Source organism: Triticum urartu, chromosome 1A (assembly GCF_056163025.1).
Source record: "Triticum urartu cultivar PI428250 chromosome 1A, HENAU_Tu73, whole genome shotgun sequence".
NCBI lineage: Eukaryota > Viridiplantae > Streptophyta > Magnoliopsida > Poales > Poaceae > Triticum > Triticum urartu.
The window spans coordinates 92,441,952-92,466,637 of NC_141873.1; positions in this window are offsets into that span (position 1 = coordinate 92,441,952).

Sequence of the window (24,686 nt, forward strand, 5' to 3'; positions counted from 1 at the left end):
CGATGGCCGCCTACAGCAGCGGCGAGTGGTTACCCATGGAGAAGCCCCTGGCAAAGTCGTAAGTATCCGGACACCATAATAATTCATGGTATGTTTTATTGCACTGTTTCTCGTTACGCCGCATATGATTATGCAGTCCGTCCCGAGCTCATCTCGACGTATCTTCGTCGGACGGTTCATTGGACTCATCGGATATGAATAGAGATTCACTTCCGACCGCCTCCACCCCTTGCCCTATGGACAACATCGAGGTGTTGTCCCGAAAGGCACCGAGCCGAGGGGAGGTAGTCCTGGGGGCGCCTCGAGGCGACCTTCCGGACCCTAGGCGCAAAGGGAGCAAGACTCCCACGGGCTCCAAGTTCGCCCCCAGCCGAACACTGCGCTGGAACCTTCGATGGTTCCGGACTCCGGCAGGCGATCCCCCGTTAAGGGGGGCAAGCCACCCGTTCCGATGGCCTCTGTCCATCCAGGGGCACCGGACAACTTGCTGGAAGCGCTTCGCGGCGCTTCCATCGACGAAGAGCACCGCACTATCATGAGTGCGGTGATCGAGAAAGTTCGGTCTGCCAAAAACGGACTAACTGAAGCTTGTGCCAGCCTCCTAACATGCTTTGACGTAAGCAATCAAAATATAAGAAAATATTACCGCATAGACAGTATCCCCTGATGCTCTGTTCAGCGTTCGCGAAGAGAGGCCAAATAGAGGATCAAATGATGACTCAGGAGTCTAATTAGAATATGTCTATGTGCATGTGCAGGCTTCACTGCTAGCCGCTACCGCACGTACTGTGGAGGTCTTTGCACTGAAGCAGGACCTAGAGCAGTCCGAGGACGAGCTCGGCCTTACCAAGAGGCAGCTCGAGGAGAGCAAAGGTAAGCAATACCTTGTCTATACATTTAAAAAGAAGTTAAGGTGTAAAGTAATACGATCATCATGAATTTGCCAGGGGCCACGACCGAAGTGGCGACCCTGAAGAAGGCGCTGTCCGAGGCCGAAGACAAAGCGGCCAAGGAGCGTATTGAGCGGGAAAAGCAAGAAGCCCGGGTAGGCGAGGTGCAGCAAGAGCTCGAGGATCTCGCCAAAAAACACGAGTCCTTGGAGCTTGACTATAAGACGCGAGAGTCCAAGCTTGCGAAGGCGCTCGAAAGCGCCCGGAGCGGCAAAGCTGAAGCCCACAAGGCCCTCCAGGAGATTGATGCGGTGAAGAAGATAGCAGTAGGTAAGGCATTCATCATGCAAAGCAAGCATGTGAAGGAAACTTTCCTTTTACTTACCCGAGTTTGGAGCTCTCCAGGAGCGTTCGCAGATCTTCCACGTAGTGTACTGGATGCCGCGGAGTTTTACCGAGCAAAGGAGGGGAGCTCGACGGAAAATTTGTTCTGGTCTCACTATACTGGGACCGAACACCCAATGCCCTTGAGCGACCAGCTGAAGCAATTGGTCGAGCTTCACAAGGCGGCTGAACATGCCTTGAAGGGTCTTATAGTCCGGATGTGGCCTGGCGAGCCCCTGCCTGGCAGCTACTTCGGTCTGGTGAGCCTGCTTGTAGATGCCTGCCCATGGCTTGAAGTCATAAAGTGGTCCATCTGCATCAAGGGTGCGCGCAGGGTGTTTGCCCGGGCGAAGGTGCACTGGGTGAAGCTGGACGCCATGAAGCTGGTGAAGGAGGGGCCACCGGAGGGCAAGGAGCATCTCTGTCCCGAAATATATTATGACACTGTCCTAAAGGGTTCCCGCCTTGTGGCGGATGAACGTGCTAGAGATGTAATTTTTGAATGAACATGCTTATGTGTTCATGTTTATCTGAAACGAGTTCATTTGCGCTATGCAACGCCTTTTGAATTTAAAATATTACCTTCTGTGCGGCCGTTTATAAAATCTGATAGTTGGCCAGTCGTCGGCTTCTGCCCCCATGTACCTAGTACCGGGGTGTTCAGGATAAACCTGAGCACTCTTTATCCCAATTTTGGGTCCTTCGAGGGAGGTGTTCAGCACAATGACCAGGCAATCGGACTATAAGACTTTATCACTCTCACTCAGCCATAGAAGTCTACAATTTTAAATTTTGGCGAAGCCCCTAGTATTCGGAAGGCCGAATTTGGGGTGCTATATACGCCTAAGTCGGGCAAGGCCGACTCCTCGCCCGAAGCGGAAAAAGTCTTGAAGGACTTGAGACCTCTTGAACAGCGACTAGCTCTCGCCTTATCATGACAGTCAGTTTTCAGCTTTCTCTACTGAGGTGCTCATCTGGAAGAACAGGGACAAGTGCTACCTTAGCCGATATAGCAGAACATAAGGTACCAAAACATGGGAGCCGGGCAAACCCACCCAAGACATGATTCGGAGCTGATGCATATAATGCTATAAGTTCGGGGTGCCGCACTGTCGAAAGTGTTCGGACTTCTTACGCCGTATTATGGGGTAAACGGAAATCCCCTGGCGTACTAACCGTACCAGAATGTACGGGTGAAAGTTGTCGAAATGAACATATAAGATAAGATGGATAATGCAATAATAGACTAATGCTATGTATTGTTATTTAAATAATACATCGAAGCGTACTGATACAAGTAGTGCAATAAGCAAAAAAATAGGACTATTTCACATGTCCTATCCGAGGGCAAGCTGCGTATGGGAATTAAAAAGCGGGTATATCATTGTTATTAGAGACCACCTGGGGGTTCCCTTGTACGTCTTAGCTTCTTGCCTCCTTGGTTGTTCCTTCCCGTAAGGTGTCTGGCAATCGTACTACCGGAAAGGGTTTCTAGAGAGTAAGGTCCTCAAAGAGAAAGAATGATAAAGGTATACAACCCTTAGGGCGGTTAAGCCACATTGCGGGACGTGCCCTGATCGTGCCCCCGCCTATGCCCACGGTATTTTCAGTGCGTAGTTATGTACACGCGGCATGGATTTTGTCACTTGACTGGGATTGGGACGGGGGCCGAATTGCTAGGCGAACTCTGACGTGCCAGGCGATCCTGTTGCAGTTTACTCCGGACTCGCTTGACGGTGTCTGGGGGCTGTATCGCCGAATTGGTGGTTTGCCTTAAAAGGCTGCTTTGTGCTTCTGCTGCGAGGGCCGCAGTGTGCTCTTCCGTGCGGAGCGAGCATTCTGTGTTTCCATTGACTGTTATGACCCCCCTAGGTCCTGGCATCTTGAGCTTGAGGTATGCGTAATGCGGTACCGCATTGAATTTTGCAAATGCGGTTCTCCCGAGCAGTGCATGATAGCCACTGCGGAACGGGACGATATCGAAGATTAACTCCTCGCTTCGGAAGTTGTCCAGAGATCCGAAGACCACTTCCAGTGTGATTGAGCCCGTGCAATGGGCATCGACACCTGGGATGACGCCCTTAAAGTTGGTTTTGGTGGATTTGATCCTTGAGGGATCTATACCCATTTTGCGCAATGTATCCTGATAGAGCAGGTTCAGGCTGCTGCCGCCGTCCATAAGGACTCGATTGAGGTGAAATCCGTCGATGATGGGGTCTAGGACCAGTGCGGTGGATCCGCCATGACGGATACTAGTGGGGTGGTCCCTGCGACCGAAGGTGATCGGACAAGCGGACCATGGGTTGAACTTCGGGGCGACGGGCTCCATCATGTAGACGTCCCTTAGTGCACGCTTCCGTTCCGTCTTGGGAATGTGGGTTGCGTATATCATGTTCACCGTCTTCACTTGTGGGGGGAACCTCTTCTGTCCTACCGTGTTCGGCGGCCGGGGCTCCTCCTCGTCATCGCTATGCAGCCCCTTGTCCTTGTTTTCGACATTTAACTTGCCGGCTTGCTTGAACACCCAGCATTCTCTGTTGGTGTGATTGACTGGCTTATCGGGGGTGCCGTGGATTTGACACGAGCGATCAAGTATGCGATCCAAACTGGACGGGCCCGGAGTACTTCTTTTCAATGGATTTTTTTGCTGACCGGATCTAGAGCCTCTGAATCCGGCATTGACTACAGTATCATCGGTGATATCGCCGTTGTTGCGGCACTTTTGTCCGTTATGACATGGTCTGCTGTTGGCATCTTTGGTATCCGAAGTGCCCGGATTCCTTGATGTGTTGTTGCTGCGAGCCAGCCAGCTATCCTCGCCCGCGCAAAATTGGTCATGAGTGTCGTGAGGGCTGCCATAGACTTCGGCTTCTCCTAGCCGAGGTGCCGGGCAAGCCACTCGTCACGGATGTTATGCTTGAATGCCGCTAAGGCCTCTGCATCCGGACAGTCGACAATTTGGTTTTTCTTAGTTAGGAACCGTGTCCAGAATTTCCTGGCCGATTCCCTTGGCTGCTGAGTTATATGGCTCAAGTCATCAGCATCCGATGGTCGCACATAAGTGCCCTGGAAGTTGTCAAGGAATGCGTCTTCCAAATCCTCCCAACTGCCGACGGAGTCTGCTGGCAAGCTATTCAGCCAATGCTGAGCTGGTCCTTTGAGTTTTAGTGGGTGGTACTTGATGGCATGCAGATCATACCGCGGGCCATGTGGATGTGAAGGAGGAAATCCTCAATCCATACAGCGGGATCTATTGTGCCATCATACGATTCGATATTTACGGGTTTAAAACCCTCTGGGAATTCGTGATCCATAACTTCATCAGTGAAGCATAGGGGGTGTGCGGCGCCTCTGTGCCGGGCTATATCACGACGCAGTTCATATGAGTCTTGTCTGTTGTATTCGGCCCGTCCGGATTTACTTTTAGTGCATCCGACGCGACGGTCATCGTCCCGCGTTGGCACGCGCCCCCGTGACCCGTATATTGACCTGGCATGTTTTGCCCTGCTATCCAATACGTCTCGCAGGTCCCGTGTGTTGCCTCGGGCCTTGGTATTTTTGTTTGAGTGGCGGCGGGGTGCAGGCTGAACTTCAGGCTGAAACGCCTCGTTGGCTCGTCCATGAGGTGGCCGGTCAGCCGCGTCATACACTGGTGATGTGGGTTTCAATGCTTCCTCCTCGAGGTGAGGTAGCAACCTGCGCTTTGGGTAACTCTTGGAGGGGCGCTCGAGTTCGTATTCCTCGGCCACAAGGACTTCGGTCCATCTGTCTGCTAGCAAGTCTTGATCATCTTGAAGCTATTGTTGCTTTTTCTTCAAGCTATTTGCTATGGCCATAAGCCGGCACTTGAAGCGCTCCTGCTCGACGGGATCCTCATGCATGATAAATTCTTCATCGCCGAGGCTCACCTCGTCTTCGGAGAGAGGCATGTAATTGTCCTCCTCCAATTCTCCATCTGCTGTCTGCTCTAGAGGGCTAGCTTGTTCACCCTCCCGCTCTAAATCGTGCTGGAGGGGATTGCTGTTGTCTTCGGCACTATCCGGAGTGTTATTGTCTCTTGTGCCGGTATCACTACTTTTGCTGTGGCTGGACTTAGAGCGGCGCCGTTGACGTCGGTGTTTGCGTTGCTTCTTGGAGGGGTCATCCTCTGCTGTCTCGTCGCAATTGCCTTCTTTGGGGGTGTCCACCATGTATATATCATATGATGAGGTGGCGGTCCAGCGCCCTATGGGCGGTGGTTCCTGTTCGTCTCCTGCATCGTCGTCCATACCGTCGATGTCTTCGGAGTCGAACTCGAGCATGTCGGTTAAATCGTCGACAGTGGCTACTAAGTGGGTGGTGGGTGGGCAGCAAATTTCTTCGTCATCCGCATCCCATTCTAGCCAGACATAGTTCGACCAAGGTTCTCCTGTCAAGGAGAGAGACCTTAATAAATTTAGCACATCGCCGAAAGGTGAGTGCTGAAAGATATCTGCGGAGGTGAACTCCATGATCGGCTCCCAATCGGATATGATAGGCACGGATGTAGGCGGCTCGGAGTTTGTGGCCGGAGACGAATCCAGTGGTTCGGCAACACGGCTCTCGTAAGGGGTGAAATCAGTATCCGGCTCCATCGCCACTAAGAGTGCGGCCTCCATGGCGGGTGTCGGTGTCAAAACCGGCGGATCTCGGGTAGGGGGTCCCGAACTGTGCGTCTAAGGCGGATGGTAACATGAGGTAGGGGACACGATGTTTACCCAGGTTCGGGCCCTCTTGATGGAGGTAAAAACCCTACGTCCTGCTTGATTGTTCATGATGATATGAGTATTACAAGAGTTGATCTACCACGAGATCGCAGAGGCTAAACCCTAGAAGCTAGCCTATGGTATGATTGTATGTTTGTATATCTATCGACTAGCCTTGCCCTGGTTTATATAATGCACTAGAGGCCTAGGATAACAAGAGTCCTAGCCGAATACACCGGTGGGGGAGGAGTCCTTGTCTTAACCACCAAGTCTTGTGGAATCTTCCTTGTATGTGGCAGCTGTCCAAACTGGCCCATGAGTATACGGCCATGGGGGTCCTCGACCCAATTTAACTGTCCGGGAGACAACGTGGTGAGTACCCCCTAGTCCAGGACACCGTCAGTAGCCCCCTGAACCGGTCTTCAAGTTGGGGACGCTCCTTGGTTCTTCTGAACTGTTCTTTGTCTTCGGTCATTGATCTTGAAAAATGGTTCAACAAATCTTCCCATCTTCTGTCTTGAGGATTGCCGATCTAAATCTGAAGATCTCACATGCCGGGTATCTGAGGAGCCCTTTAAGTCTTCAGCCTTTATCAATGCCTTGTTATTTTTATGCCACACCTCAGGTTTGAAGTTGTTCCTAGGAGGCAGCGTCCTCTTGCATCCGTGCTCCAACGCCGGACTGCATTCGAGGCATCTTTTGCAGCCGAGCACCAACGTCGGACCACTTTCCGAGCTCCAATGCCAGAATGTATCCGAGCTCCAACGTCGGACTATGTCCAAACTCCAACGCCGGACTGTATCCGGGCTCCAACGCCGGACTATATCCGAGGTGTCATATCACCTTGGTTCAAAAAAGTCGAAGGAGTTTTAGCCGAGCTTAATGCCGGAAATTCCCTCTATGGAGCCAGCCCCTCATGCCTGAGCTTTATGCCGGACTGCTTCTGAGGTGGTGCACCACCCCGACTGTGGGTCAATTTTTTGTCAATATTTTTTATTGGTGCAATTTATTCTCTACCGAGATATATAGCCAGTAGCTCTCAAGGTGTGTATCGGTCTAAAACCCGAGATGCACCTGAAGGATGACGTAAGACTGCTGATCCCAGTAGCCACTGAGACTCAGGTTGATTTGCAAAATCAGCCTGAGGATCAAGTCCTAGCTCGGCAGAATACTTCGGGACACAAAAAGCGGCGTGCTCAGTCCTCGAGACTCAGGTTGGGTGCGGCCGACCAACCTGAGGATCAAAATCTCCTCGGAAACTGTATTGCACTTAAAATTTTCTGCATTGGACAGGCAATGCAGTAGCCCCCAAGACACTGGTCGGGTGGCAACACCAGATCAGGGGATCGATGTGCCCCTTTAATATTTGTAAATAATAAGCCCGAAGCCCGGTAGCCCCCGAGCCTTAATGCGGGCACGGGTGGCCGTATTAAGGATCGATATCCATAGTAAAATCACAAATTATGTGTAATGACTCTATGTATCCAATTACTTTACGTCATTAATGCTCGGATCCGCATTGTACAAACTTTGTTGACCGACCATCGGCTTTCACCTCCTCGGCCAGTAGCCGAGGAGTGTTTGTCTTACTTTATAAAGCCTTTATGAGGGCAAAGATTTATGACAAAAAGGAAATCTATCCATACGGTTTTATAAACAAAGGTACGCAGAGAGATATGTTATATTACTGTTTAACATAAGAAATGCCTTCCAAATAAAATAGTCCCGCTATCGGTTCCTTTCTTTGGGTTATTATGCTAAGCATGATCATGAAACCTCAGCTCTAATGTAAGAGCAAAATATTGAGGATTTAGTTTGGGAGGCCAGTTACTAGCCCCCGGTAGTGTTCGGCGACAGTCGAGGTCAAGCCGTAAACACTTCGGCCAGTGTTATGAATGGCCCATCATTTGACATAGTCATCGGATCGCTGACCAGTTTACGCTTATTGTGACAGTCAGTTTTCGGCTTTCTCCACTGAAGTGCTTAATCATGTGAGCTGGAAGCACAATCGCAGTGGTTCTCCCTTTGCACACCTAGCCGAACAAAGAGGAACGTAGGAGGCAAGCGCAGGAGCCGGGCAACCCAACTATTGACCGAAGACCCAATTCGAAACCGATGGATATATAGCAATATCCGAGAATGTTTTTTTGCCGAATCTCTAAAGGTGTCCGGCGTTGCACTGCGAGACTTGTGCTGAAAACACAGAAATAGTTTGAAAGTGCCATAAGCTCAGAAAACCAAAAAACGTCAGTAAAACTTGACGTCCGAACAAGATCAAGTGTCCGGTGCCAATCCAAAAATAGTAAAAAAATTGTGCTTCTGTCGTGCTCTAACATGACACATCCGATCTCAAGACTTCATGCGGGTTAGCCTACGACTTCAAGCTCCTTATCCCAAAGGCGGAGTACCTCTCCGAGGTCAGTTTAGCAAACTAAACTCAAGCGGCTTTCAGAGAGAAGACAGGCTATCCGGATATTGACCATAATCTCGAGTCGAAAAAGGAGCAGTAGAAAAACACTTTGCAACGACCAAGAAGAAAAGACATTTAATATAAAACAAATCATATAAATTTTAAGAGCCCCCAAGTGACTTGGGTAAAGGAATTTTATGTATAATGATTGTATTGACCGAAGTACTTATATCATATCTGTGTTCACCCGAACTTTAAACGCGTCTTAACCAACCGTCGGCTTTTCCCTCTTCGGCCAAGAGCCGAAAAGTGTCATGTACTCCACCTATCGACAGTATCGATGGTGTTTCCGATGACCAGGCAATCAGGCCATAAGGCTGTAATAGACAAAGCGCGCTCAGGGAACTTATGCTACACTACTGACGAAGTGTAAGAAGCATCTTCGAAGAAAATAGTACCCCCATCGATACCTTTCTTCGGGGCTCATTATTACTATGAGACTTGTGCAATAGATTTTTGGTACTCATGAGTTCTGTTGTGCCCCGACCATGATTGAAAACAATAAGAGCGCTAGCTTTCGGCTTCACCCAGTCTGAGGGTCTCGGGTAGGGGGTCCCGAACTGTGCGTCTAAGGCGGAGGGTGACAGGATGCAGGGGACACGATGTTTACACAGGTTCGGGCCCTCTTGATGGAGGTAAAACCCTATGTCCTGCTTGATTGTTCTTGATGATATGAGTATTACAAGAGTTGATCTACCACGAGATCGTAGAGGCTAAACCCTAGAAGCTAGCCTATGGTATGATTGTATGTTTGTATATCTATCGACTAGCCTGGCCCTGGTTTATATAATGCACCAGAGGCCTAGGATAACAAGAGTCCTAGCCGAATATGCCGGTGGGGGAGGAGTCCTTGTCTTGACCACCAAGTCTTGTGGAATCTTCCTTGTATGCAACAGCTGTCCGAACTGGCCCATGAGTATACAACCATGGGGGTCCTCGGCCCAATCTAACTGACCGGGAGACGACGTGGTGAGCACCCCCTAGACCAGGACACCGTTAGCGGGGTCTATCCCTCCGTGCTCGGTTGGTGCAATTTGCTCCGGATTGAAGGCCGGAGTAGTTGTAGATGCGATCTCCCGAACACTGTCCGACGACAGAGTTACGTCATGCTTGTCGTGATTGTGCGGGCAACTGACATGGGCTCGAATCCATCGAAGATCAAGTCTCCGCGGATGTCGACACTATAGTTTAAGTTTCTGAACCTGACCTGATGGTCAGGGTGCATAGCTCTTGATCTACTCCAGATGGCCAAGCGAATTGGACCGCAGTGCGAAGCCGCCGAATACGAAGATCTGTCCGGGGTGGAAAACCTCACCCAGGACAGCATTGTTACCGATGATCGAAGGGGCCATCGAGCCTTATGGTGACGGCACAGTGGAACTCTCAATGAGAGCACCAATGTCGGTGTCAAAACCGGCGGATCTCGGCTAGGGTGTCCCGAACTGTGCGTCTAAGGCGGATGGTAACAGGAGGCAGGGGACGCGATGTTTACCTAGGTTCGGGCCCTCTTGATGGAGGTAATACCCTACGTCCTGCTTGATTGATCTTGATGATATGAGTATTACAAGAGTTGATCTACCACGAGATCGTAGAGGCTAAACCCTAGAAGCTAGCCTATGGTATGATTGTCTGTGGTCCTACGATCCAAACCCTCCGGTTTATATAGACACCGGAGGGGGCTAGGGTTACACAAAGTCGGTTACAAGGGAGGAGATCTACATATCCATATTGCCTAGCTTGCCTTCCGTGCCAAGGAGAGTCCCATCCGGACACAGGACGAAGTCTTCAATCTTGTATCTTCATAGTCCAACAGTCCGGCCAAAGGATATAGTCCGGACGTCCGGAGACCCCCTAATCCAGGACTCCCTCACCCATTCTCTTTCATGCGCCAGAACACTTAGATACGCATCATGAATCTTCTAGTTGCAAAATGGGCATCCATAGCCACCGTTCCAGGTCCTAATACGCCTGTTACGCATTCCCACATAAAACTCCCTCAGGATTTGCCTGTTGTACCTCCTCTGGACATCATCATCCTCGCTGTCCACATTGTCAGAGAGCACCTATACAAATAGTAAAACAAATTTGGCATCAAATCAACGATTACATGCCGTGAAGTAGGATTAGGAATTTATGGCTATTTATTTATACATATCCAGAGATTATGGTTCGACTTTTAAGCGCAGTCGTCTATGTACAGACCAATCCTGAAGAAAATAATGGCACAAACATATGTAGGTCATTGAAAATCAATTGTCAAGCCCTGGCTAGGAATTATTAGCACAAACACTAACCTTAGTTGGATTACTAGCAGAAATCATTTGCACAGATGAAACAACTAATCACTTATCACCTGTACCATTCAAACAATCAATACACTACACGGATCTAACGAAACTTACTCAGATTTCATGGATTGGGAGAACATAACCATAGGATTTCTATTCCAAAAAGAGGAGGCAGGAGTAACTAGAGAAACCCTACGATCTATTTGACAAATAAATGGGTATAGATGACTAACAAGCTATCCGTCGTCATCGGCATTGTCGTCGGAGTGGTCGTCGGAGTGGTCGCCGGAGTGGTCGTCGGAGTGGTCGCCGTAGTCGGTGTGGAACTCCGCCTCCGGTTGTGGAAGCTCGACGCCGTCGATGACGTCAGGGTGCAGCGATAACTCGCCGGCGGTGACGGCAACCTCTGTCTCCATCTCCACGCCATGCTCCAGTGCTTTAGTATCCCCGGCATCGCCACTCCCTCTGATGAGGTGCTTCGGCGGCATCCTCATACACTGACGGCTTTGAGGACTGAGAGCAGCGTCGAGGATGCAAGCGGAGAGAGAGGATTGTGTGTGCGTAGCGAGGATGGGGGGTGCGGACGCTCGGGTGCACCATTAACCTGGAGTAGTGGGAGTTGTGGGAGAGAGGCGGGCGACGGTCAAACCGATGGCTCGCCTCCTGGTGAGCCTGTGCACTAGACTGCTGGCATGCCTACCAAAGTTTCACACAACTACTCGCACGCCTCCTGATGACACTGCACAGCGAGCACGCCTCCATCAATTCACACACCTGCACGCACGCCTCCCCATCTGCTTGCGCGGCGTACGCGTCCCGTCAACTCATGCATGCTCGCACGCCAGACGGGTCGTGCGGCGGCACGTATATTGTTTTTCTATTTGGATGATTAATGTTGCCGCTTGCTTAATCGAAGCATCGCATGTATCCATTATTGGTCTAACGCTCACGGTTCGAATAAATAATCCGTTTGGGATATTGGTTCCCAATTATTAATAATATCCCGTCTGTAATTAGATAAAGATTACATCAAAACTGGTCTCAAATTTGACCCAAAAAGGTACAATGCCACTTTGTATTGGTGTCCATATGACAACACGATAAGTTTCATGAACTTTAAATAAGTTTTGGATGTACTAGAATTTAAAAATCAAGATTCTCAATGTTTGAAATTTGTTGCACAGGGAGTAAACATGCACCCAGTGAGACACATGTGTTTTTGCAATCCATTTAGGTGCACAGTCACGTGTGCATGTAGCTCAAATTTGATTTTTGCACATTATACCCGTAGAAAATCAATCAATCAATGTACTAAAACGTCTTAATGATCTCTGTGATTTTTTTGTAAATTAAAATGTCCCTCATTTGGTAACATGTATGTTCACCGCGGGATAATTAATTTAACATGCATTGTAGTTGCGGTAGATTCGCGGTGTGTGAGGGTGGGTGCGTTTGGGTGTGGTGGGTGGCTCGCAGTACACTACGAGTTGTGAGCCACCGTGTGGGTTGGCCGTTTTGTTAGGTAGGGCGGTGCCACATCAGAGTCGTGAACTCGTTATTTAAAACATTGCACAACCATGTCATACATAAATGTTTTCGCCACATGTAGTCGATGGTTGTCCTACACGACACTCGATACTCACGTGTGACGCTTTCTGTGGGCCCGCGAGTTTGTCGTCCATCACTTTGACAAACAACCGGTAGTGAGGTTAATTTGACCAGCAAGGTGGAATCCTTTTGTTTGTGTTATGGTGGTATATAGTACGCGTCGAAGAGGTGGGAGGGGACTAGCATATATACTATACGCATGCGTCCGTGAACAAGTACACCTCAAAATTGTCGGGACTTTTTGGTTTCCGAGGCACGTGCCACATCAAAATTATAAAATTGGTTATTCAAACATCACACACCACCTTTTCGGGCCACATGCATATCCTAGCTAGCACACTCATGTGTGACGCTTCCATCTGTGGGCCCACGAGGCCATCATCGATGCATGCATGCATCACTTTCACCTACATCGGGAGAGGTTAATTAATTTCACCATCAATGAGGATTCTTTTGGGTTACATATATTACAGCAGGAGCATATAGTATGCGGTGAAGAGGTGGGAAGGGGACCATCATATGTAGTACGCTTGATATGAACCTCGCTCTGTGTGGGTGCATAGTTTACGGTTTTTGAGGCATGTGGCACGTCAAAGTTTTGCATTTTGGGTATTCAACATATATATGTTTGGCCCACATGCAAAGTGGTGGTGGTTGTTCTCTCGCACCCACTTAAGCGGTTATCAGCGATGTCGATGCTTTCCATTTGTGGGCCTGCTTGGTCCATCACTACTTTTTGCCTGTCAACAAGAGAGATTAATTTGACTTAGGAGGGGATTATCATTTTTGCTCTGGGATGACATGCATGAGATAGCTTGAGCACACAAGCATGCATGTGTACGCATGAATCCCTCCCATCAAGTCGAAGAGGATAGTACAACGACACATCATGAACCGACCTCGCTCTGTGTGGGGAGATAGTGTACGATTTTTGACACACGTGCCACATCAATGTTGTGTATTCAAACATGCATGCAGGCATCACCTCCATTCATATGCATGTAGTGGTTGCCTTCGAACGGTACACTCCCTCGCATGGTTATCTGCGACAAGCCTATATATTCATGGGCCCGCGTGGGCATCCATGATCACCTGACCAACAACAAGATAGGTTACCATGGAAGATTCTTCATTTGGTTCATGTTATCGTAGTATAGGTCATGGTGAGATTCAGACCTAATTAAGTTTGAGTGCATATACTATGCACGCATGCATGAATCCCTGTCGTTGGCTTGAAGTGTGGTGTAACATACATATGCATCGTCAACCTAACCCACACTCAGTCTGGGGATTTCTAGTTCGAAATCACGGTGCCACATCAAATTTGTTCCATTGTTACTAAAAAACACACCTCTCCATACATATGTTTGGGCCACACGCATGCAGTGGTTGTCTTCGGGGACTAGCTACTTGCGTGATTATTGGGGAGCTAGCCCATCTCCGGGGTTGCATGGACGGCCATCACTTTGACCAACAACAAGAGAGAGGTTGTACGACAAAGGTGGATTATTCTTGGTCCGTTTTACGATCCATGTTGATGAGATATATGCCTCTCTGGCCCGCCGACTAAAAGTGTGTGTGGGGGGGTGCTACTTCGCACTTTGCTAGGTGAACCCACTACAAAAAAATACACTTCCGTGATGATACGTGTTTGTCACAGTAGGTCGCTTTTTTTGTCATGCATGTACATCCATGACAAATTTATGACAGAATCAAGATAGTCATACTTGTGCTATCGTAGAAGTGTTCCATAACATTACCAAAATTATCATCACGGAAGTGTCCACTTCCATGACGATAAATCATGCGTCATAGAAGTGCTTTCGTCAAGGGTGACCGACACGTGGCATCCACCGTAACGGAACGCCATTAAGCTATTAGTTCGGGTTTTGGATCCGATAACCCGTTAACAGCCCCGACCAATGGGGATTTTCCACATGTAAAATCATCATTGGCTGGAGGAAACATGTGTCGGTCGGCTCATCGTTCGGACAGATGTCAACCACTCATTGGACGGAAGGTGCCTATGATACATCGACACGTGGCACGGCCCAACAGAGGCCCATTCCTGTGAAAAGGCCGGCCCGTTTGACTTGGTCAAAAGCTGGCGGGCCGGCCCATGGAAAGCCTGTTAACGGCCTGTTCGAATATAGCCCATTTACAGGCCGCTAACCCAAGGCCCGTTACACCCTATCCGAATTAGGCCCAGTAGCGTCATCTGGGCCATCCAATATGATTCCAGCCCGTTTTCACTTCTGGCCCATGTATGGCCCATGACGTCTTTCGGCCCATATGAGGCCCTATGTAACTCTTGGCCTACTAACGGCCCGTGGTGAAACTGGGCCGTAATGAACAGTGTATCACTTTACACCCATTAACGGCCCATGGTGAAACTGGCCCGTAATGAACAGTGTATCACTTTATACCCATTAACGACCCGTTATTCTGTTGGGCCGTTTCCAGCCCATGTTATCTTTCGGCCTTCTCAGAGCCCATTTATTCTTGGGCTCATTTCCAACATTCGTTTACTTACGGCCCGTTACTGTCATTTTCTGCTTGTGGGCCAAATTCATCCCGTGATTATAGTCGGCCCGTTTGTGGTCCGTTAATATGTTGGGCCGATTTCATAGCATCATCAAATACGGCCTATTAACGATGGCCCGTTATGGTCGGCCCATGAATGGACGATTCCAACTCTAGCCCGTTTATGGCCATAATGCGGTCTGTTTGGCCCATGTTTGGCCAATCGATTATACGGCCTGTATAAGGCCCATTGATAATACGGCCCGCAGAAGGCCCATTGTTTCTATGGCCCATAGAAGGCCCATTGTTTCTACGGCCCGTAGAAGGCCCACTGTTTCTACGGCCAGTAGGAGGCCCAGTGTCACTACAGTAAATATTAGCCCATGGTTATTGTGGCCTAGTTTTAAAAAATAGGTTATTGCAGCCACTAGCTAACCGCGGAAAAAGAACTGCAATGACTACAAGCAAACAAATAAACAAGACAACAAGGAAATAAATAAGCAAGCAACTAACGCTAGGCTATCACAGCTATTACACATATTACATCCACTGGGCATCAAAGTTCACCACCAGTGCAAATATAGGGAACAAAGCAGCATATCATATACACTGGTTGTCAAAGTTGGCGACCAGCGCAAATAAACGCTGCAGCAAAACAAATCCAGAACTGAAACCACTTCAGAAGATCTCAAGAAACAATATCCTTGGTACCCATAATGCTGGCAAGATGCTTAGCAAGCTTATTAACTTTCTCTTGTTTGCCACTTAAATCCTCCAGCACTTGCTGATGCACCAGAAAATATGCATCTGAATTATGCAGGGACTTCCTTAGTCCTTCAGCTTCCTGTCGCAGCACATCTGATCGATGTCTTTCAACTTGAAGTTGAGACTCAAGAAGACGAACTGATTCAGGCAGCGATTTCGAAGAGCTTGTGCCAGCAGTAGTTGCCAGTAACTCGGACACTACATTAAGACAGGACTTTTGGGTTCCCTCACTGTCGTCAAGATAGTTTTTATCAGCTTTCTTGGAGACCAACATGGATGTCTCACTATCTTGAACCTTATCTGCATTACTTCCTTTACCATTGGATAACGCGGTACTGTTCTCCAATATTTTGTCCGCATTCTAAAAGCGAAATGAGCAAACACATCACATGTTTACCATGTTGTATATGAAACTCATTTTGGTAAATGAGTTCAGTAGTAAAGTGGACAGGATAACAACATGAAACAAACATATATCTATGTACCATGGTCACTTTATGGTCTATACCATTCTAGTTTTTGTTGCCAAATCAAGATAGAGACACAGTTCAAATAATATTTGTTCAAGACAAAGCAGAATAGATAGAATATAAGTGTGGGTAACTATAGAGCAATAACAACACTTGTAATGTGCATGACATGAGAAAATAATTGTTTATTCAATTGAAACTGAAATCAACACAGAGCAGGTTACAACAGCAAACCAGTTGAAGAAACAGGTTTAAAACATACCTGTTGCGCCATTGGAGTTTCAATTCCATCCTTCAAATTTGAAAATAGTTGTTATGATTAAATACAGTCATGCAAGAGCAAAGGAGTATGAACCATAGCTACAGAACCTGACCTGAGAACAAATCTTCTTCTCCTTTAAGCTATGAGTTGGGATTCGGAGTGATGGTCCTCGTCCTTTGGGCACTGCAGTTCCCTTACTAATTGCTCGTGTTTGGGTGCTCTGTGGTGGAGACGGTGCTGTGTCAATTGGAACTGGGTTACTATCTACTGGGGTTGGGGTTAGAAGGGGTGTAGCTGGTTCTCTGTCCAACTGGGTAGGGGTACAATCTGTGAGAGTCTGGGTTATGTGTGGTGGATCTGGTCCTTGGGCAAGTACAACCGTGGTTCTATCTGCATCAACTGGTAGCACTATCTTTTCTAAAGACCGTGTTGTTACTCCCTTAGATACTTCCATCATGCTCTCCAATTCAAATGGCTAATAAACAAGAAAAGTAATTGAAAGTATAGACATTGTATGATAGACAGGTGCAATGGATAGTGGGGAATAAAAGAGGGCATGAAATAATTCATATTTATGTTGTCTAACCAAACAGGATAGCATGACACAATTTCACATATATGATGCTAACTAAACAGGATAGCATGACACAATTTCACATTATGATGGCTAACTAAAAAAGGTGGAAAGACATAGTTCAAAATATGAGACTATGTAAACATGATGACATGACATAACTATATAATGTGTTTATTAAATAGGTTGGCATGCCATAATTCACATACATTCACGGATAGAATGCCATAATTCAAAATATGATGACTGTAAACACTAAACAGGATGAGATGATATAACTATATGATGTCTTTATTAAATGGGTTGCCATGCCATAATTCAAATAGATGATGTGTATGTACTACGTAAACATGATGGCATGATATAATTCAAATATATGATTTATATAGTAAGCAAGTAAGCAGATGGCAATCCATATATGATGTAAAAACTAAGCAATGCAAGACAACATGCATGACATGGGTAATATAACCCTGCCAAGTTTGAGCATAGACCTCAGGGGAAAAATAGGACTGGTCATCAGTCTCTGAATCCTCCTCCGAGGAGCTCTCTATAACCAGCAAGATGTCTGGTTCAGCAGGTAGCATTGTCTGCTCGGAATACCTTCTTTTCACTCCAGATACTTCCATCACCGCTTCAAATGGCTGATGCACAGGAAGAGTAGTTGAATATACAAACGTTGTCACCAAATGGAACACGTAATACAAAAAATGATAGCATGATATAATTCACATACATGGTGATTGGCTAAATAGCATGGCATTGCATAATTCACATATACAATGCCTTTGCAACAAGATAGCATTGTATAATTCACATATATAATGTCTTGCAACAAGATGGCAATGCATAATTCACATATATGGTAATTAGACACTGAACAGGTGGCATTCACACAAAGCATGTCTAAACTAATCAAATGACATAGCAATGCGAGACACCGTACTCATGATATGAGCAACATAACCCTGCCAAGTTAGAGCATACACCTCAAGGGGGGGGGGAATAGGACTGGTCATCTATCTCTGAATCCTCCTCTGAGGAGCTATGCGTAACCAGCGAGATATGCGCTTCGTCAGATAGCATAGTCTGCTCTGAAGACCTTGTTTTCACTCCAGAATTTGCCATCACCGTGTCAAATGGCTGATGCACACGAAGAGCAGTTGAATGTAATAACATTGTTGACAAATGTAATATGTAACAAAAAAAGGATGGCCTGATATAATTTACAGATAAGATGACTGGCTAAGCAGGATGGCATTACAAAATTCACATATATGATGCCTGGCTAAACAAGATGGCGTTGCATAATTCACATAAACGATGAATAAACTAAACAGATGGCATTCGCACAAAGGATGTCTAAACTAAGCAGATGACATATTTGATGTATAAAGTAAGCAATGCAAGACACCATATGCATGATATAACCAACATCAGCATGCCAAGTTAGAGCGAAGACCTCAGGGGGTAAATAGGAGTTGTCTTCTCCTTTTGAATCCCCCTCAGAACATATATCTTCCTCTTGATTACAATCCGAAATGCATGGAGGGGGGCTGCCTTTGCGCCTACCATGGAGCGACGTCTGCATGAAATTTTATTGCCACACAAGGCTCGTCTCTTTTGCTCTACATGTTTTTTTGACTGTGAACTGTGGGGCAAAACCCCCACAGCAGATCAAAACTTTATTGAGAAAATAACAGATACAACAAGTTGATTACAAGGAGTAACCAGGTTACAAGGAACAAAAAGAAAAGAGAAAGCCCTACCAAACTAGCTTAGGGTGGGAGGTAAGAGATCCATTTGAGCAGGTCATCCTTGTAAGCAGCTCTGATCATGTGCTGCATGAGGCTAATATCCTGCCGAAAAGCAAACCTCCATTTATTGAAACTGGCCCTCTCATTTCTGAACACTTTGGCATTTCTGATGAGCCAAATATGCCAGCAAGCAATGAATACCACTTCAGAAAAGAAAGGCCTAGCAAAACCTCTCCTTGCCTGAGTAACCAGCTCAATCATGGATGTGCCAGCAGACCAATCAATCTGCAGATAATTCCAGACCCTTACACTGAAATTGCAATTGAAGAATAAGTGATCTCTTGTTTCCCTAGCCTGCAAAGGGCATAGCCTACAGTGGACTCCATCCTCCATGTGCCAGTGCCTCCTTTCAACTATATCCTTGGTGTTTAACCTGTCCATAATAAGCAACCAAGCAAAGACCTTGATATTGAGAGTACAGGAGGATTTCCATATCCAACAGAGCAAAGGATTGAAGGACTCAAACTGAAAGGAGTGTGAGTAAAACATCTTGGGTTTGTAAAACTTGGAGGAGCCCTGCTAGAACCAACAATCCTTCAAGTTGGGGTCCCTTCTGTGTGAGTTCATTAAAACCTTTATCAGATTTAACTCATCAAAGGCTTGAGCCGATAAGGGAAGGTGAAAAAATTGGTGCAGATCCTGGGTGTTGAAAATTTCTTTAATTGAGACCCAGGGGTCCTTGTCAAAAGAGAAAAGCCTTGGGAATCGTGCCTGCAAACTAGATGTCTCAGAGCCAAGGTTCCAATTATCAGACCAAAAGAGAGCAGTGTCCCCTTCATTGATCTGTACCCAGGAGTAGTCCCTAAAATGCTGCATGACTTTGCAAATATCTCTCCACCAGAAGGAGCCACAGTCATTTGTTCCCTGGGGCATTCTCTCAAAATAATATGAGTCCCAAACTAGAGATACCCAAGGAATTTGTCGTTTGTTCAGGAAATTGCTGGCATGCTTGAGAAGGAGAGCCACATTCTGAACCCCCAGATTAAGAATACCAAGACCTCCTTTGCTTTTTGGCCTACATATGAGTTCCCAAGCCGCCAGAGATGGAGCTGGCTCATCTCTATGCTTTCTCCACAAGCACTGCCTTTGAATTCTTTCCAACTGCTTCAGAATACCAGCTGGGAGGGCAAGACTACCCATAAAGAAAATTGGTAAAGAGGATAGCGCTGAGTTTAGGAACTGTAGCCTTTCTCCTTGGTTAAGGAAAGAAGAACTGGCAGTCATTCTTGTCTCCATATAGTCAACCAGTGGCATGAAGTCTACCATTTTGGGTCTGGTGGTCCCCACAGGTAATCCCAGATAAGTAAATGGCATTGTACCAATTTTGCAGTCAAAAACAGTTGCTAAATCCTTCATTACAGCAGAGTCAACATTGATTGGAATAATGAAAGACTTTTGATAGTTGACTTCCAGACCAGTGGACTGAGAGAACACCTGTAGCATATCCTTCAGAGCCAGGAGTTGGACCCTGTCTGCAGGGAGGATGATCAAAGTATCATCAGCATACTGGATCACAGGGTAGTCTGTATCATGGCAGGGAATAGGTAAATGCAGAATTCCCCTCCTGTACATATCATTAATTACTGTTTGTAGCAGGTCAGCAGCTATGACAAATAGCAGGGGAGATACAGGGTCACCCTGTCTAACTCCTTTCTTACAAACAAACTTCTTCCCAGGGACTCCGTTGAGCAGAACAGAAGAAGTACCAGTGGTAAGGAGCTGTTTCATCCAAAGAATCCACTTATCATTAAAGCCCTTATACCTGAGAATTTGAAAGATAGCTTCATGCTCAATGGAGTCAAATGCCTTTTCAAAATCCAATTTAAGGATTACTATTGGCCTCTTGGACTGGTGGCATTGATGCAAGTACTCGAAAGTCCAACCCAGGCAGTCCTGTATTGTTCTGGTTTTGATGGAACCATATTGGTTCTTATGGATGCATTGCATGATCATTGCTTGAAGTCTATTTGCAGCCATTTTGGACAAAAATTTAAGCCCCATACTAGTGAGAGAGATAGGTCTGAAGTCTCCCACTTCCTCAGGAGAAAGTTTTTTGGGCACAAGAGTAATAAAAGAACTATTGATGTTCTCTAAGACAGCCTTTCCCTCATGAAAGGCCTGGGCTAACTCATAAAAATCCCCAGAGATAAGGTGCCAGCATTTCTTAAAAAACAAGCCATTAAATCCATCCGGACCAGGTGCCTTATCCACAGGCATATGCTTGACCACATTATCCATTTCCTCCTTTTCAAAAGGCCTAGTGAGCACCTCAAGGCCAGACACTGGTGAGATAAGCGAAGATAAGTCAAAACCCATCACAATCCCTCTAGAGGTGCCCATTCTATTCTTATAACAGTTCCGGATAAGTCCAGCCATTTGGGAGTGATCAGAGACTACAGTTCCATCAGGTAGTCTTAGACTAGCTATGGAGTTTCTCCTATGCCTCTCAGTGGCCATAGCATGGAAAAATTTAGTGTTTTCTGCCCCCACCTTAAAGTATCTGATAGAGCATCGCTTCTTCCAGTACAAAAACTGTAAGTGCAGAAGCTTTTCCAAATGTGTTTTGACAATTCTTCTGAAGTTGTTCTCTTGAATAACAAGAGGCCTCCACTCCTCTAATTCATCCAAAAGGAAAATGACATGATTGCATTTGCTAATCAATAGCCTCAATTTGGAAATATTCATTTGCCATCTCTTAAGACACATTCTCAAACACTTAAATTTGTCTGCAATTTTAGCAGTTATGTGTGTCTTCCGAGAGGGCTGCTTCCAAGAGGATTCAACACAATTCATGAAACCTTCCAGTTCAAGCCAATAGTTTTCAAACCTAAAGATGTTTGATTTTGGAATGGAAGTTTTGATGGACACTAGACAAGGCACATGATCTGATGCAGTCCTAGCCAGGGGCAGAACTTCAGTCATGGGGTAATCAGAAATCCAATCTACAGAGGTAAAAAACCAGTCTAGCTGCTCAAGAAGTGGGGTATCCTACATATTGGACCATGTGTAGGACCTGCCTTTGATTGGAAGTTCAAGGAGGCCCAGGTGACCGATAATCTCATTAAAAATGAACATGTCATTTATGTCCCCACCCGGTAAGTTTCTGTTATCCACAGATCGGAGGAAATTAAAATCACCAAGTAGCAACTAGTGCTCATTAACAGGTATAGCCAGGTTGTATAACCAATTAACAAGGACCATAAACAGCCACAAGAGTCCAAGTTTCATTATTTTGCCTGGAAGTAAACTGAACCACCACAGCAAACTGCCGCACTTCAATTATAGTGCCACTAAAAACTGCAGAATTCCAGACAACAATAATTCCACCAAAAGCTCCAATTGAAGGAGAACAGACAAAAGAGTCAAATCTTTTAGGGAAGAAAGATTTGATTGTCCGCGAGTCAAAAGAAGTACATTTTCTTTCTTGTAGACAAGCTATTGAACATTGGCTCTCCTCAATTTTCTGCCTAACAGCTCTCTGTCTAGCTTCAGAATTCATGCCTCTTACATTCCAACAAAGAACATTCCAGTTTCTACAGCTATTACTCATTATAGCAAAAGTTAAAGGCCAGAAACCACATGGCACACAATACCACATTTTTAAAAGAAGACAGTTTAGTCTGTCCCAACATCACCAAGCACCAAAGTTCCAGAAGCAAGAAATTGCCTAAAAATAGAGAAAAAGCAAAATTAAGGGCTTGCAAAACCCAATATGCCAGGGACACACTAATCATCATGTTTAGGCGAAGCTACAGCAGGTGGGTCCACCATAAGTGCATCCACAATTAGCAGAGCAGCATCAATCTGAAGCTCACGTCCAACTTCTTGGAGTCTACTGACCGGGGTTGCAGGAGGAATTCCATCAGAAGCAGGCTCTTCATACATCTGGGCCGTGAAAGGCTTGGCCTTGGGCTTCTTCCTCTTGGGCTGAAGTGCGAGCTCTTCGAATGTGGGCTTGAAACCATCCTGCTGAGCCGAGCTTCTGGTGCAGCGTCGAACTATGGTGTCAACAATTGGAGTTGGCGCCAGAGTCTTCCGTGGCTTGCGAGTTTTGACCGCAGCAGAAGAGGGCACCTGCACAGGTTGCACATCAATAGGATCAGAAAAAAGCGCCCTAGCAACTGGCCGAGCTGGCTCCTCTTCCCTCCATGTAAGGCGTGGCAGGTCCGAATCGCTGAAAGCCAAATCCCAGCTCCTCTTAGACAGAACAACAGGTGACAAAGGTTGCAGCATCACTGGCCTGGGCACAGAGAATGCTACAGGAGCTTGCAAAAGGTTCTCAAAAGACCTCCTCCAAATCATCTCCGGGGGCAAAGGAGGCCCAAAAGGAATCACAGGTAGAGCAATCTCCTTCACGACAGTAGGAGGATGATACACCACAATTGCCCAATTGTTCGCTGTATCTTCATTGACCACAGACAGCATAATTGTTTCAGATAGATCATCCTCCACCACAATGACGGGTGGATCCTGGTCAGTAGCGGAGCTTGGCTGGGCGGAGAGATCCACCACCATTGACTCTTGATCTTGAACAGGTTCAGGCTCAACATTGTCTTGGCCATTCCCCCAATTGTCCTCGGCCACTTCAATGATCACAGGCTCTGGCGGCGGAGGAGGGACTGCATTCCACCCCAAGGCGGGGTAGACAGGAAGATTAAACGGGGGTAAATCCGGGAAAGGAACACCCGGAACTGGATGCGGATTACCATTGAGGGGCATCCAATCTTCATCCTGGGGCATCTGCTCAGCAAAGTTCGCTCCCAAAATGTATAGAGGCGCAGTCCAAGAAACCCTCGCCCCACCATAGGCCGCAAAATCCATGAAGACCACATCACGTGGTACAAGGAAATCCTCTGGGAAGGAAGCGAAGACCAAAGAGCGAACCAAATAGGGGTCCTCACTGATCCAATGGTGGAATTTGCCAAAAGTATTCACCGCTGCCCTAATGCATTCAGTGTTACGAAGGTCCAACGGAATACCAAGAAACATAATAAGTCCCTGACGAAAACCCTGAACTCCCCGAAAATTTTCACCCTCGTCATGCTTCATAAAACGCACAAAATGATCATTACCCAGCGGCTGAGGCGGAAGTTGTAGCAGAGAAAATCTGACGGCAGCATCTCTAAGATCAAAGAGCCCAACAGACCGGATCCAAGGCTGAGCTGACCGAACATGAACACCATGCCCATGCAACCACTGCACTACTTCCTCTCTAGCAGCACCAATCTCATCTGGTTGAGGAATAGGCATTACCTCCGCAAGCATGAACTCCTCATGGCGGCGCACAATTGGGGTATGTGGCGTCACAGAGATTCGCGGCAGACGATCTTCTCCCCCATCAACGATGTGGTGACCAGCAGGTACATACCGCAGGGGATCCAAATGGAAGTTGGCCATCGGAGTCGGGAGCTCCGCCTCCAATGACGGCGAGTGAAGGGGCGGGGGAGGGGTTGCAGGCGGCGAAGTCGGTGGTGTCTTGGGGCCAGGGCTGGTGGAACTGGACGATGGTGTAAATGCGGAAGTGCAAGGGAGGTCCAAGTTTCGTAAAGGATTTGTCAAAGAGATATTCCCGTAGTGCGCCTCTTAAGATGGAGCGTTAACAGGTTTGGCTTGCCACACGAGCCCCAAGATTCTAGCAAATTTGTTGCAATCTTTTTTGACGTGACCAGACCGAAGGCAAGAGATACACCAAAGCGTAGATGTACACGCAGAAGAAAATTACCCTTCTCCAGGCACTGCTGACACGTAGAAATTTCATCGACCGTATCAGAAATTAAGTTGTCGAAATCTTCCCTTGCTTGTTGAGACGAGGGGATATCCAGCTGCTCCCCAAAGGAAACCGGTGAAGCCCGGCCCACCTCAGAGGAGGATGATGACTCATCAAGGCCCTCCGAGTCCACAAAAGCGGGCC